The sequence below is a fragment of the Molothrus ater genome, chromosome 9, assembly GCF_012460135.2.
Source record: "Molothrus ater isolate BHLD 08-10-18 breed brown headed cowbird chromosome 9, BPBGC_Mater_1.1, whole genome shotgun sequence".
Taxonomy (NCBI): domain Eukaryota; kingdom Metazoa; phylum Chordata; class Aves; order Passeriformes; family Icteridae; genus Molothrus; species Molothrus ater.
In genome coordinates this window covers 17,770,035-17,785,391 of record NC_050486.2, presented here as the reverse complement: position 1 = coordinate 17,785,391, position 15,357 = coordinate 17,770,035, and positions in this window count along the sequence as shown.

Genomic DNA, 15,357 nt, shown 5'->3' with positions numbered 1-15,357 from the left:
CTCCTTTTGACAGAAGGTGTGTTTAATTTAAGGGAATTACATCCTTGTAGGGCTTGCCGTGAATGGCTAAAAAGGTGATGGCCAACACTGGCAATGTGTCCTCAGTCTAATCCAGTATTTCCATATTCCTGATGTTTGGAAATGGTGTTCTCAAACCTGAATCAATCTACTTTCAATTAATGAAATGTTTCATATGAAATTCATTACTCTTTCTAGGGGTCAGTGAGAAGATGGAGACTTCAGTCAATTCAGGAGGCAAGTTCTGTTTAAGCCATCTGAGACAAACTAGCCTTCACTAAGTAAAAGAATGATGGGATGCAACCTAGAACCTTGGTGTGGAAGTCTTGAGGTAAGGAACTGATGCAAAAATCTATTTTGTGAATGAGAATAAAAAGAAAAACAAAGAAAAGGAATTTAAAAACTTAAGTTGTTCCCAAAAGAAAAAGCATTTTAAGTTAATAGCCACAGTGAAAAAGAAAATCCCATATGGAATGAATAATTTTTCTAACGCGTCTTTTTTAATTTGGAATAAGATTTGTGATAAAAATGTTAATTCTGGAGATTTTAAATGACAGAATATTATTCTAACTCATTCCTTTAAAGTCTCAAAAAAAAAAACCCTCACAAAAGCTCCTTTGTTAGGCCTAGTTTAGGCCACCTTAAAGCTCCTTTCAATCAAAGTACAGCTTCTCATTAAGGGAAAAATTATTATTAACATCCTCATTTTGCTTCCTCATGTGAATTATTTGCATTCAAAAATGTGCATGGCATTAGTTTCAGGGTAAATGCAAATATGACAGCGGGATTTCTCACCAAGCTCCTTCTTATTATTAGCTCTTTTTATGCCCTCCATTTATTATTCCCTCATCATTTTTCACAATGTATTAAAATGTTACATTTCCTAAAATAATAATATTTTCCTTCATTTGGTAATTGTCTCAGTCCAGTCTACAAAATTCTCCACCACAGTGCCTACAGTCTATAATTTGGAATAGTTTATAATAATTGTTCATCACTTCTTAGGGGAGCCTTGGGCATTAGCTATCACAGTTACAGAATCCCTACTCTCCCACTGAGTTCATGATTATTTTAGGTGAAGTTCATGTAGCAGGGGGATAGGGCAGGGGCATGGCAAATCTTATATTGTGACTGTCCCTGATAGACTCTCAACTGGGGGTCTGAAGATAAATTGAGATGTTATTCAGTTTTTAAGCTTCATCCGTCCCATGTCTGCCAGAAACAAGGTCAGCTCCAAAACATATTTTGAGCTTCTTTTAAATAAAACACCAAAGGAAAACAAATAAATGATTACTCTGACTCATCTTCCTGACATTTTAAGAGAAATGATCCTGGATGCTGAAGATTAGTCAAAACATAGTGCGTTCAGTTAGAACAAAATCAAGTTACCAGTGGCATACTCTCTGCCAGGGTTGTATTTGATAAACTGATTACAATTACTTCTTTTTTCCCTGGTCATATTAAAGAAATGAAAATAGATCTGACTAATAAAAGCAAACTAATAAAATCATTTGATCATCCTGATTCACTGCACTTCATCGTGCCAAGCTTCCCTGTTGACTCTCAAATTGTTATTGTCAAATTCTCGAGCATTTATTACACTCAGGATGACTTACACATCCCTTTCTCCAGTGACTGCGTTAATGTCCATCATTGCACCACCACCACCATTTAACTGCAGCAAAGTAAAGACCACTCTGATACTCCCCAATGAATATGAAATAATGCTGTTTCAGAGTACCAAATTCTGCAGTAAAATCATTTACTGCGATCTGTATTGACATGAACACAGCATCAAATTCAGAGATGTATCTGAATACATTTAAAAAGAGTTCATGGTTGACATAATTTTTAATTTTCTTCCAGAGGAGGCCCTAAGATTTACCATAATATCATTTGCCACTGTATCATTGAAACATTGTCACTGAGTTTGACCTATGATGTTGGAAATTACTGAGAGGAGTAGAACCAATAAAGCGGTTACTGGCAGGATGTATGCTAAAGGCAGATCATATCCTATTTATATCTTTCCTGTGCCTTAGTCCATCTCACTTACACAAAGGTATGTGCCCATTTTGTACTCATGAGTGTCAGTGTGAGTAATCTATGTAATTGTGAGTTCAAGTAGCATAACTTACTGCCTTGGAATTCATTCCTTTTTTTGAAGTGGTTTCTGAGTTATAGTGGATTAGTTTACTGCAATGTTCTGTGGGAGAGACTTAGGTTACCTTAGGGATCACAATGAAATGCACCACAAAGAGATAAAAGTGAAGGAAAGAGCAGAAACACATCATCCACATCATTTGGTTGTGACCCACTTAGCCAAATTAAAAGCAGCATAATTCAACTCCAAAAATTGTTCTACCCATGTGAAATCAAGACAGACATGAATCATGGGGGAGGAATATGGAGGATGGATATGGCAGTGAATTCAAGAGACTGCAGGACAAAATCCTTGTCACCAATGTCTAATCAAGCCTGCTAGGTATTACAATGGGCATTTCTAGCACTTGTATCAGCCATCAGTGAATTTCACATTGAAATAATCTTTTGAACCTAAGAAATCCTAACAAGTGTGCTTATATGCTCTTTTTCATCTCTATTTTCCTACTCTGATATGAGGATACACAGCAATTATTATTATATGTTTTTAAAGACATATTTGGCTCAGCTACATTTTTCTCATTCTTTAACCATAGATAATTAAATCAGTAACTTATTCCCTGTTCTTTCCAGTGGTCCTTCAGAGCACTGAGCCTTTCATCTGGGCAAGTAGCACAGCTTATTAAAATAAATTCATTTTAATGCCATCTAATTCTGCAATGATCAGTTAATTATGGACTCCTGTTTATTTTCCAGTCCAACATGAAGAAATAAAATCATCACCTGACAATCAGAGGAGTGCATTTCTATGATTGAAACCACAGTGTAGTACTCAGACACACCCCGAGAATCTCATTACTTCAGGAATAGTAAAGACAGGGCCACAGGTTGAAATGCAAGGCTATATTGGCTGTTTATTAAATTTTGCCAGTCAGCTCTGCTTCCACTTCCTTCAACATATGGAGATGTTCTAAATAATGGAAAAAAAAAATAACATCTACAGTACAGATAGGTCAAAAAACCCAAAATCTGAACTCCTGTCAAGACTAGTAAAATGATATCATTTTCAAGAACTTGTTGAAGGGACGGTTAGCATTTGCCATAGAAACCCTATTTGGAGGGAATACCGTAGACTTGATATTTTCTCTTAAAGGTAAAAACCACAGAAATTAAGCAGCTCTTCCAAAATACTTTCAGAGTTTTCTTACTTGGAAAGTGGTGGGTTCCCATCTTGGAACTTGACCTTTCTCTATATGCAACTATTCTCCCTAGTGAAGACAGCAAAGAGTTGTCTCAGTGTTATCTTTCAGAAGGGGCTGCATGTCAGAGTGGTTATTCTAAGAGATTATACTCTGTCCTGTGTTTCTGTTCCCCAAAGCTGCACGCCTCACATTTTTGTTAGGTAATCAAGAAAACTTTTCCACTACCTGTGCCAATAGCTGCATTATAAATCCCTCTTCCTTCTCCTCTCAGCATTTGTATTTATCTGTTCCAAAGTCCCTCAGAATGGGGCAAGAATCTCTGTTTGGACCTGTGGTACATCTGGATCACAAGCTGAGCCACAACCACCCTGTCCTAGGTGAAAGGAGTCAGGATTCACCATGGAAGGGTCTGCAGCAAGGACAAGATACAGACTGCAGTCTACAGAACACATATATCACAGGCTGTTATTCTTTAGACCTGTGAGACCAAATCCTGATCTATACATCTATTGGCTTCCAGCTACATAAATGTGTTTTTCCACAGACCAAATTTATAGAAATAGGAAATCTTGCACATCTCCAGGCAGAAGAAGCAGCATGGACACTGACTCAGCTTTGCTGAGGTCATAGTCTTCACAGAGCCAGCAGAAAGGACTGGCCATCAATTTTCTCCAGTATGATTTCACTTTTCTCATTATGTGCAAAAGCATTGTTCCAGACTAGTAGGCTGTGGCTGTAGGCTGGGGAGAATGCATTTCAGTGAGACAGCACTCATAAAAAAGCGCAACAAAATTCAGTGTGAAGTTTATCCTTGTTGCTAATGATAGCCCAAAATGAATTCTTAGCCCAGACAATAAGGACACTGACAGTGCTATGCTAGTGACTGTAGGGCCTCTTACAAACTCCACGGTGAGGCACAGCCACCAATGCCCAGTGCACTTATGTTGTAATTTAACCACAGCTGGTAACAAACTACCAGAGAGCCTCTGGCTCTCTCCATGTCCTCTGCCCTGGTGGGATGGGGAGGAGATTCTTGGGAAGAGAAACAAACAGTTTAATAATTTAAATTTAGTAATAGTAATAATAACAACAAACAAATGATAATAAAAGTAACAACAACAATAATAGTGAAAAGGAGGTAGAGAGGAAGGAAACCCAAGAGAAACAAGTGATTCACAGTAAAATTGCTCAGCACCTGTCACCCACCTCTCTCCCAGCAGGAGGCTTCTGGCCAAAGCCTTCCAGTTTATACACTGAGCATGACATTTTATATTATGGAATATCTCTTTGGCCAGTTTGGGGCAGCTGTCCAGGCTGTGCTCCCCCACAGGTTTCTCATGTACCTGGTCACTGGTAGAGCACGGGAAAATGCAAAATCCCTGATTCAGAATAAACATGCCTTAGTGACAAGTAAAATTTGAGTGTATTACGAGCCTTGTTCTCATACTAAATCAAAAACACGGCATTGCACCACAAACTAAGAAGTAAATTAATTTTATTGCAGCCAAAATCAGGACTACTTAGAGGCCTTAACAGTCCAACCAGGCATTTCAGAAAAAAACCCAAACAAATAATCTAACAATTATTTCAATTTATTTAGCTATTTTTATTTACCTATTTCACTACTTGATTTTCTCATTAAATTTTTTTTTAAAAGATCAAGTTCCAATGCCTTTCTAGTACATGGAGAATGACACCTATTCATACAGAAATAAGCTGCTTCAAAATATTTTCTAGGGGAAGACTATCTCCTTCATCCACTATGAGATTATCTGTATTCAGTTTCACTTGATTTTGTCTCACTTTTATCATGTATGCCATTCCACCTGCTAGAGAAGTTGAAATGTCTATCAGAATATAGCAAAATATGTAGGAACAATAGGTCTGGATCTTTTATTAGTAGTTTTTACTGAAGATACACTCTCACACATCTACAGGCTGAGAAGAAAATGATAACTCTTATAAGATACACATTTTTCAGTTCAATAAAATATGATTGACATAGCATGATTTAAAAGAGATATTGCATGCAGCAGGGATCTCCTGATAGGTAACTATGAGCGCCTCAGTTAAGCACAGCTCATCCAGGACAGGGAGATGAAGGTCAGGATGTTGATCCATTTGAGCACATTCTTTTAGGAAAATGTTTACTGATGAGACAAAGTTCGCTACTTTTTGGAAGGGTAAGGGGAGCATTTCATGTCAGGATGGAAAACAGAGAGAGGAAATCAGTGAAATATAGAGCTGAAATGAGACCTCTGAAAAAGGAATGAGAAGCACTTTTTCCATGAATACTTAATAATAAAAGCAAATAATAAAAGTAAAACCAAATACACTCAAAATACTGAACCAGACAATACTACTTACTCACCATTTGCAAATTGGCATTTTTCTTTTTATTTTAAGGCTGTGAGACATTCTGGGAAATAAGAATCTATATGGATAAGAGCAGGTGTTTTTTGAGAGGAGAGATAATAAGGCAAGTTGCATACTATGTGGAACTCTGCTCAGTTGAACCAAATTTATCAGGCTATTACTGCCTGTAAACCAAAATATGAGAAAAAATAACATGATACAGTCCATTTCTGTTTGCATAGATGAAATTAACAATTTTCACAGTTTCTGCATCTTCCTGGGCAAATTGAACCCCGAAGCTTTGTCTTGACAGTCTCTTACAGAAAAAGCATTTATTTTGGCTTTCATATTAATGCCTTTATCAGATGAAACTTTTACTTAGTCATATTTATATCAATTTAAGCAGCAAGCTTAGTGACTCAGCTTTCTAGCGGGCTATCATCTGCTTTCTTTCCCTTAAAAAAATGGGAGCAATTATTTGCTCTTACGAGAACAATGGGGACAGCAATGCACTAAAGACAAAAAATATATGAAATTATCCACACAAAAATTACAGAGAAGATATAACTGAAGTAAATGTACCCATTTACTGACCTGCATCTTAAATTACTTATTTGAGTGAACAACACAGCACAAAGACAGTCTGAAAGACCCACTTGGCCATTAACCCATTGAAAATGATGAGCTCATTTACTGAGGAATTCTGTTCATATTGATCATTTGCTACAACCATCAGTGCAGTATGCAGTAGAAGCTTAGCAAGCATAGAGATGAATTCAATGACAACATTTATTTTTGTAAAGACACAGATTTGCTTACGCCTTTGCAGCCTGATCCCTTAATTTGAGATTAGAAGTGTCCATTGCACTGGAAAAATATAGTTTAAAATGTACAAAAATTCCACAGTCTTAACTGGAAAAAATGGTGCCAGGGACAGGGGATTTTTTCCTAGTTTTTACACAAACTTTTGAAGCCAGAATTTAATAGTGTAAATTGGCTGCTGTACAAATGTTATTTGACATTAAAACAAATCAAGATTTCTAGTACACTGGGATTATAGACAATACAGACACACAATAAATTAGTTTTCAAATCCACAATTTGACTTAGAGAAGTGAAAGCACTCTACATTAAGGGGAGAACAATGTGAGATATTTGAATGAGAGTTCCTGGTGTGATGCTGCTGCTGAGGCACCTTTCTTTACCAGTTATACTATTTGTATGTGGATGCATTCTTCCAGCAAACATCTTTTGCACTGGGTAAAATTGAGATGTTAGAACCATTACAATGTAGGTAGGAGGATACTCTTTAGAAAAGACAACAAATTCAGCAGAACAGTTGTTCTAGCACTTATCAAAACTTTTCAAAGTGTTAATTCTTCTCATGTCCCTAATTACTGAGCCATACTTCTTGTATCCTGACAGATAAACCTGTTTAAAATTCTTGAAGGGGCTGAAGAGAAATGACATATCCAGCCCTGAGCACCTTCCACCACATCTGTGACAACAGTCAGCTCAAGGCACTCTGACCCCACAGATGATTATCTGGGCATCGACAATGCTGTCTACAAAAAATGCCAGAAAATTAGCACTTCTGAATGCCTGTTTTGCATTCTTCAACTACACTATTAGAATTCTTTTGTCAAGACAAGCATGCTACATCATTGTATTCATAATAAATGCTCTTTGATTTGTATGACTTTGTGTTTGTAATAGACCCAAACAAAGATCTCATTTGTTCTGCTGGCAAAAGCTAATCTGTACAAGGATTTTTTTTATTATTATTTTCTGTAGAAACTGCCTTTCTGAGCCTAGAGATTGGGTTAGCTAAAAGCTTCACATTCATTATCTTTAAGGTACCATGTTAATGAAAGGATTTTAATCATTGACATTGCTTTGTGAATTATTATTACACAAACCCCTGCTGTTGAGTAAGACAAAATTAACCCAGTGTAAGGGGCATTAAAAAAATCACAGCTAATTAGTAAGCTAACAGGAACAAAGAGAATTTATAACGAAGATGTTGAGAGGAAGACACGTAAAATCTGTAGCTTCCATTCCAACATTGATCTTTCTGTATGAAAATCTTTTTTCTGTCTGATTTGTTCCATTAGTCTTGAGCATTTTTATGTTTTGTAATTAGTTTTCTAAGCCACAATGTCTCACTTCTCTCAAACTGTAGAAATCCAAAGGCTCATAATAGAAAATGGAAGATATTTAAAAATGCTTTTAAATTATTTCCCTAGCGATCTATATCAGAAACATAAAATAATTCTCTGGATTATTCTGGGAAATTATTTCCTTATTCTCTGCTGTTCTCCATGAATTGCAGAATACTTTAACTAATCCAGCCAGGTTCCTCTGGAATAAGCCCTTCATTTTAATGGATTGATACTATTGTCCAGGTTGTAATTCCATATGGAGCAGACAAATGAAGCCATAGGTTTAAATCACTGCATGGCTTCCCTTCCACGCTCCTACTCATGCTGGTTTCCAATGGGCATCACATCATTGTGCTGATGTAAGAGCCAAGGATGAGACAATCAAATCACAGAGAAGTACTCATGCTGGGTGCCATTTGCTTATAATTGCTCTTTGTAAGTTATAGTTTCAGATAAAGCTCCCAAAATGGAATGAAGACAAAATAATAATTAAGTCTGTTTCTCTTTTTGAGCCTGACAAAGGCTTTAAAATTTTTTTAACGTGTTTGCCCGTCTGTTCATTATTCCACACATCCCCCCCCTTCTCTCTTTTGTTCATCAGCCTTTTCAGCCTGATAATTAAGACTCAAAATATTTGCTGCAGTTGTTTTTTTTTCTGAGACATCAATTGGTTTGTGTTGTAAATGTGGAACAACAATCATCTACTTTTCTTGTGTGCCAGTAATTTAGTATTTCAATAATCTCCAATTGTTGAAAGGTTTAAAACAAATCAACATTTCTAGCAATTTCCTTTTCTTTGTGGGGAAAAAAAAGTGTGAACATAACAGTTACAGCCAATAGTCTTCTATTTTCCTTTTTTCCCCTCCTTTTTTATTTTGTGATCTTTATGAGGGAATTAAAACACAGGGCAATTGCATGGCATAAAACAGAAGACTCACTTCAATAAAAACATAACATTCTTGCACAGGGCCAGTTTTTACAACCAGTATCATTGCTTCAGCTCTGCTAGTGCTGAATAATTCCATTTAACTCTTTCTCAAAATTTCAGTAAAATAAATGAAAGGTAGTACCTAGTATATTATGCAATGGGTAGTACATTTTCATATGTAGAATTTTCCATGGAAGGATATTATAATGTTTTAAAAATATTGGCTAACCAAGATGAAAAGTTGTTAGTCAAAATTTTGGTAGGTCTCTGATATATACAATGGATCCAGGAAGGGCAATGACAAAACTGGGAACTAGATGTTAAGCACGCCAGAATAAATTTTAGAATGATGAAATTTATTCTATATTTCCATAATCCCTAAGCAGTGACCCACTCTCCACTTTATCAAATATTTAGGGAAGTACCTGAGTCACTGTTTTGGGGAGATCTGGGGATACTAATCAAGCCAATTGTCTCAAATGGATTTAGCTATCCACTTCATGTAGCACTGAAACCGTTTCCCATCACTGGCCTGGTCAGGTAAATCAGGATTAACTCTCACAACAGAACCAACTTCATAGTCCTCACTGCCAGTATATATTTTTTTTCTTTCAAAATTGATACTCCAGAAACAAAATACAGTTTTTCCTACATTACAAGTTTTCCTATAACACAACTTTCAGAGCACAGAAAAGCAGCACAGAGGATGTTCCTAAAATGATATCAAAATCCACAAATGATTCAGCTGAAAAACGAGGATGGACTTTCAAGCTGCAGACAAGAGACAGACCATAGAGTTCTCTGGCTCCTCTAGAAATTGGAAGCAATTCATCAGGCCAGTTGAGAAATGACTGGCAGTCAGAGAAGACAGAATTCCATCTCCCATGCTGTGGCCCTTCCCCATGGGCAGCATGTGGCTCCTTAGTCCTGGAAATGAGGAACCTTCTGGGGACTGCAGTGTGACTGTGGTCACAAGGGTTTTCAGGATGAAGAAGAGACGAGAATGTTGACTCCATGATCAGAAGGCTTGATTTATTATTTTATGATATATGTTACATTAAGACTATACTAAAAAGCAATAGAAAGGAAAAGGTTTCTTGAGAAGCTAGCTAAGCTAAGAATAGAAAAGAATGAATAACAAAGATCTGTGTCTCAGACAGAGCAAGAGCCAGCTCTGCCATGAGTGGTCAGGAAATCCCAACATCCACAGGAGACCAATCACCTGTTGCATTCCACAGCAGCAGATAACCATTGTTTACTTTGGTTGCTGAACTGCAGCTTGTCACAAGGAAAAATCCTAAGAAAGGATTTTTCATGAAAGATGTCTGCGACATGTCACCTTTTTTTATTTAGTTAAATTAAAAGGAAAAAGTGTTTGTAATTTTCTCTGCTGTACTCATGCCGAAGAAAAAGACAAACACTTGACAGGTTATCTGTTGCCAATCAAACTCCACTCAAGTGCTCCTGTGGAATGCACTGGGAATTTCTTCACCTGTAGAACATAAAATTCTATCATATTACTAAAACAATTCTATAATATAAGAAAATGCAAAAACAATGCAAAGAAAATTCAAGTCCAAGCAGCTGAGTTTCAGGAAAAGTCCATGGCTTGAAGATGTTCCTCTTTGCCATATCTGAAAGTTTCTTTTGGTCCTGAAACAGGCTTGCTACAGAAAGGTCCATCAATATTTATCAAAAGTCCATTGACAGTCTTCAAACAATTTTGAGAAAATTAGAAAATTTCTGAAATGTCTTGCCACAGCCCTTCACTGAACAACTTGGGCTGAAGCCAATCCCTGGCTTCTCAATGCCTCTGAGCTGCTGCCAGCTCTTTCACCCTTTTTTATTCAATTTAAATTTTTTTTTTTTTTTTTTTTTTTTTTTTTTTTTTTTTTTTTTTTTTTTTTTGTGTTGTCGGAAAGAGCAGCAGCAGCAGCAGGGGAGCCAGAGAGAGGCCCTTGGGGGCCCTGGCCCATGTGGAAGGATCAGGAACCCCAGACCTGGCCCACTGAAAGGTGGCCCAGGACCAGAAGGGGGAAGCAAAGCCCCCAAACCCAACAGGAGGCCGGGAGGTGGCCCTGGCCCAAGCAACCAAGGCAGACAGCCCAGGCCCAGCCCCCGAGGCAGGCTCTGCATTGGCACAGACCCGCACCCTGCTGCCAGTACAATGGCAGACGGGGTGACCAAACGCTTCCTTTCCCCAAAATCACCGAGGCATGCCGGCAATGGGAAGACAGAAGCTGTCCCGAGAAACTTCGTCTCGGGTCTGGGGATGTCCTTTCCCCACAGCAGACAAGCGATGCTCGCTTCCTGCTGTGCCCTCTGCCTCTGCAATGCAAATGCACCAGGTGTTCCTCCCATCTGCCTCACGGCACCACCGCCACCCGCTCTGGGCTGGGGACCAGGGGCAGAACTTTCGGGACCCACCTTCCCCTCGCTGCTGGGGCGCGCGAGGGGCGGCAGAGAGATTCGCATCCCCCAGGGGGAAAACCCCGACCAAACACCCCCCAACCCGCCAAGAATGCTGATCTTGAAAACAGGCAGTCGCGCTGCGCCCACAGCCAGCTGTCGGGCCATGCCTCCTCCACGGAAGGACAGGCTGACGCCCTCTTCCCCTGTCCCAGCTCCCCCCGTAGGGGCAGCCCCGGGACAACCCGAAAAACTCGGGGAGGAAGTCACGCTGGATGCAGGAGGCGCCTCTGCTGCTGCCGCCGGCTCCAAGGCAGCCTCTGACGCAGACATGGAGAACGGAGTCCCCGCAGGGACGGGCAGCGGGGCCGCCTGGGGAGGCGGCGGGGGCGGCGGGGGCGGCACGGGGTCGGCAGCTTCTTCTGCGCCGGACTCTGACATCGGCCGCGGAACCGCAGTCGCAGAAGGCGGCGGGACGGCCGAGGGGAGCGGTGGATCGCTGTTGCCCAGCAACATCGGCGCAGCCGCGGGAAGCGGTGTCTCTGAGATAGATGCAGGCAGGGAAGCCGGCGGAACCGCGGCTGGAACGCCCACAGGCTCCCCCGGAGGGGCGGCTGCGGGACGGGCCGCGGGGGGAACCGCCCGCACCCGCGGGGCGGGCTGGGGCGGCGCCCGCGGCGCTGGCCGGGGCGGTGCCCGTGGCGCTGGCCGGGGTGGTGCTCGCGGCGCTGGCCGGGGCGGTGCTCGCGGCGCTGGCCGGGGCGGCGCCGCCCACTCCCATCCCCCCTGAGAGCAACGGGAGGGGGGAACAAACGGCTCCGTCTGAGCATGCTCCGAAGACGCAGTAAAAAAAACTTCGGCTGCGGGCGAAACTTCGCCCCCCCACTGTGGTTCGGGGGGGCTGGAAAGCAGCAGAGCGTCCCCCTCCAAAGGGTCTTCCCCCGGAATTGGGGGGAACGGGGCTTTGCCCTTGCAGTTAGCAATCCAGGGAAAAACAGCTGCTCTCCGTTTCAAGACTAGAAAGAGCTTCAAAAAGGTTGGATAAATCAAGGGGCATCCGAACCCCCGGTATAAAAAGAATTGGAAAATGGAGCCCATACACTCCCAGACAAACATATCGAGGGCATATAGCACATTCGTAAAAAACCCAAAGAGCTTCGCCCATTGAAAAAACTCATAGAGATCTGCCTCCAACAGGAGAATTCTGTCCTCTTCACCCCATTTTTGCCAGAGGGCAATAAGTTTCTCCTCTGAAGGGGAGAATGGAACCTCATCCTCTAGGGGAGGAGTCCTCCAGATGAGCAGCCACAAACTGCAAATGACCTCATCTTTAGGAGGGGAAAAACCAACAGTACCTTGTGACAGTGTCCAGGACTCTCTGGCTATCTGCATGGTTCTGCTGAGCTTTCCGAACATCTTCCCGGAGGCTTTTCAGAAGGTTCCCTTTGTGGTCAGCCTTGCTGCGAACTCTGTCCAAATTCAGATCTTCAGTTCTTCAGCTCCTGGCTAGAATCCACTTCTGTGGTCACTTGTGAAGCAACCATCAATGCCACACATTCAGGGTTTACCCAGTGCAGCAATGCTCCTCTGGTGGTCTCACCAAGTGATGATTGTCCTCCTCAGTCGGGGGTCACCAATTGTGACTGTGGTCACAAGGGTTTTCAGGATGAAGAAGAGACGAGAATGTTGACTCCATGATCAGAAGGCTTGATTTATTATTTTATGATATATGTTACATTAAGACTATACTAAAAAGCAATAGAAAGGAAAAGGTTTCTTGAGAAGCTAGCTAAGCTAAGAATAGAAAAGAATGAATAACAAAGATCTGTGTCTCAGACAGAGCAAGAGCCAGCTCTGCCATGAGTGGTCAAGAAATCCAAACACCCACAGGAGACCAATCACCTGTTGCATTCCACAGCAGCAGATAACCATTGTTTACTTTGGTTGCTGAACTGCAGCTTGTCACAAGGAAAAATCCTAAGAAAGGATTTTTCATGAAAGATGTCTGCGACACTGCAGGATAACAAAGCTACTCAGTTACACAAGCTCTGCCTCCAGTCACTATTCCTAAAATGCCATCTGCTCTCCAGAGAGATTACAGCTTCTCTCCTTACAAAATAGTTCTATACAGATGTGGACAGAAGTCCTTGGATAATCACAATTCACAAAAAGTTTCATTCCAAATTTTAGGGAATTCTGGCAAAGATTTCCTATGCTTTTTTCCTAGCCACCAAAATGGTACCTTTTCCCTTCTTGCACAAGATCAGTCAGCTTAATGCTGACCTGCTGGAATTCCTGCAAAGTGGAAAGCTACCAATAGCTGCAGCTGCAATAACCCCTACTCCTAGAGACCCATATGCTGCATTTGACTGAGCATGAACTGAAACTCATGAAAGGAAAGGAACTGACTGGTTTTTTCAGATGTCCACAGTGAATCTCTGTTGTCTATTGAATGTCATGTTTTTACTTATGGTAGATGCTATGTATTTATGAAAATTAGATACATCCAAGTCTATCTATCTTTTTGTGTATGGCTTCACATAGAAGTGTGGGTGTGCATTTGCCTGTAAGAATTGCATAGGAAAACTGATTAGAAAATAAGACTATCAACCCTGGCCCATTTGTGTTTTTCAGTTTCACTAGCTACCTGAGTATTTACTCAGATTTCATACTGATGTCTGTGGAAACTGTATGCAAGAAACAAATGTGTGATATATAATAGAAATTTGTTACTTGTAGCAGAGAGATTTCTTCTCAATAAATATTTTTAAAGTTAGCCATTACAACCTGAAAATACAGAAACCAAGACAATACCCTATTTGAATAACTACTTCATGTTGTTCTAAATGTTTCTAGCTCTGTTTCTTCACAAAACTTATGTACATGGTTCTATATTAGCATATGTTTAAGTTTGTTGTTGGGTAGAGCTGAAATTCTACTTCTTTTTCTTTAAGATGAGCTGTTACTATTTTAATGTTAAAAACAAAAAGAAAGAATTTCACACCACTTCTTTACGTCTTATACAAATGTTTTACAAAAGTTTTTGAATTTTCATCTTTGCTCTGCTTCTCTACAAAGCAGTTATCAGACCCCATGTGAACACTTTGGAAAAACACAGCCTGGCTGACAAATTAGTGGTATTTGGTGATAATATTACTAATTCAACATTTGAAAAGGCTGCTCACTGGGGAAAAATGACATGTTCTCTAAGTCACAAGAGAAACTAGGGAGATAGTTAATGGGTGTTGGCTGTGCTGCACATATTGTGCTCGACACTGTTCACATTGCAGCTGACTGACTGCCAATAGATGTGGAAGCAATTGTCAACAAGATTTATTGTTAGTTTCACATCTATACAGTCAGAGACAAAAGGCTGAAAGAGTTTTGTGAAGTTCAGTCCTGGCTTCTACTGAACAATAGCAACACACACTGATTAACATTAATGCTCTCACTGAAATAATTTTGCAGCTTTGGAGGTCTTAAAAGTTGTTTTCTTGAAAGAGCAAAATCCCCACAATCCTCAGTATTTTTTTTCCCTGAGATCAATACCTGACTGACTTCAGTTCTAGCTCACAAAATAGCAATTTTCCAGTTTACAACTGGTTTTGGAAACCTCAGGCTTTCTTAACAAAAGAAGTAGGGCACACAAAATAATTAAAAAGTGACCGCTGAGGAGGAGCAGATATTTCTTACTCAAAATTACAGGTTGTAAGGAGCGAGGGGAGGGGGTCTGGGGAGAGGGTTTGGGGAGGGGGCAGTGGGTCATCTATGCACACTTTAGAGTTAACTCACCAGTTTGAAAAACCACAACAAACTTGTTATATAAATGTATGAATTCCAGAGGCATGAATTTCAATGAATGTTTTTTTCAGTTTCTGTTCCTGCGGTTTGTGCTTCTAGAGAATGTTTTTAACCTAGCTTCACTAAGGCAAAATTGTATGATTTACATGTATTTTATATCTATATACATTCTAACTTCAGAAGGATAGATTTATTTACCAAATGCTACAGAATTTAAACACAAATCAAGGCTCAATATCTGAGGGATTTAGCCAGAGCAAAGGGTTTGTGTCCTTTGAAAGATAAAAGTATTTTGAAGGCTCTTAGGATTGTCTTGCTTGAATCTCTATTGTGTTTGTCTCAGGTAGAAGTCAACTGAGGCAAATTTAATTACATTTTT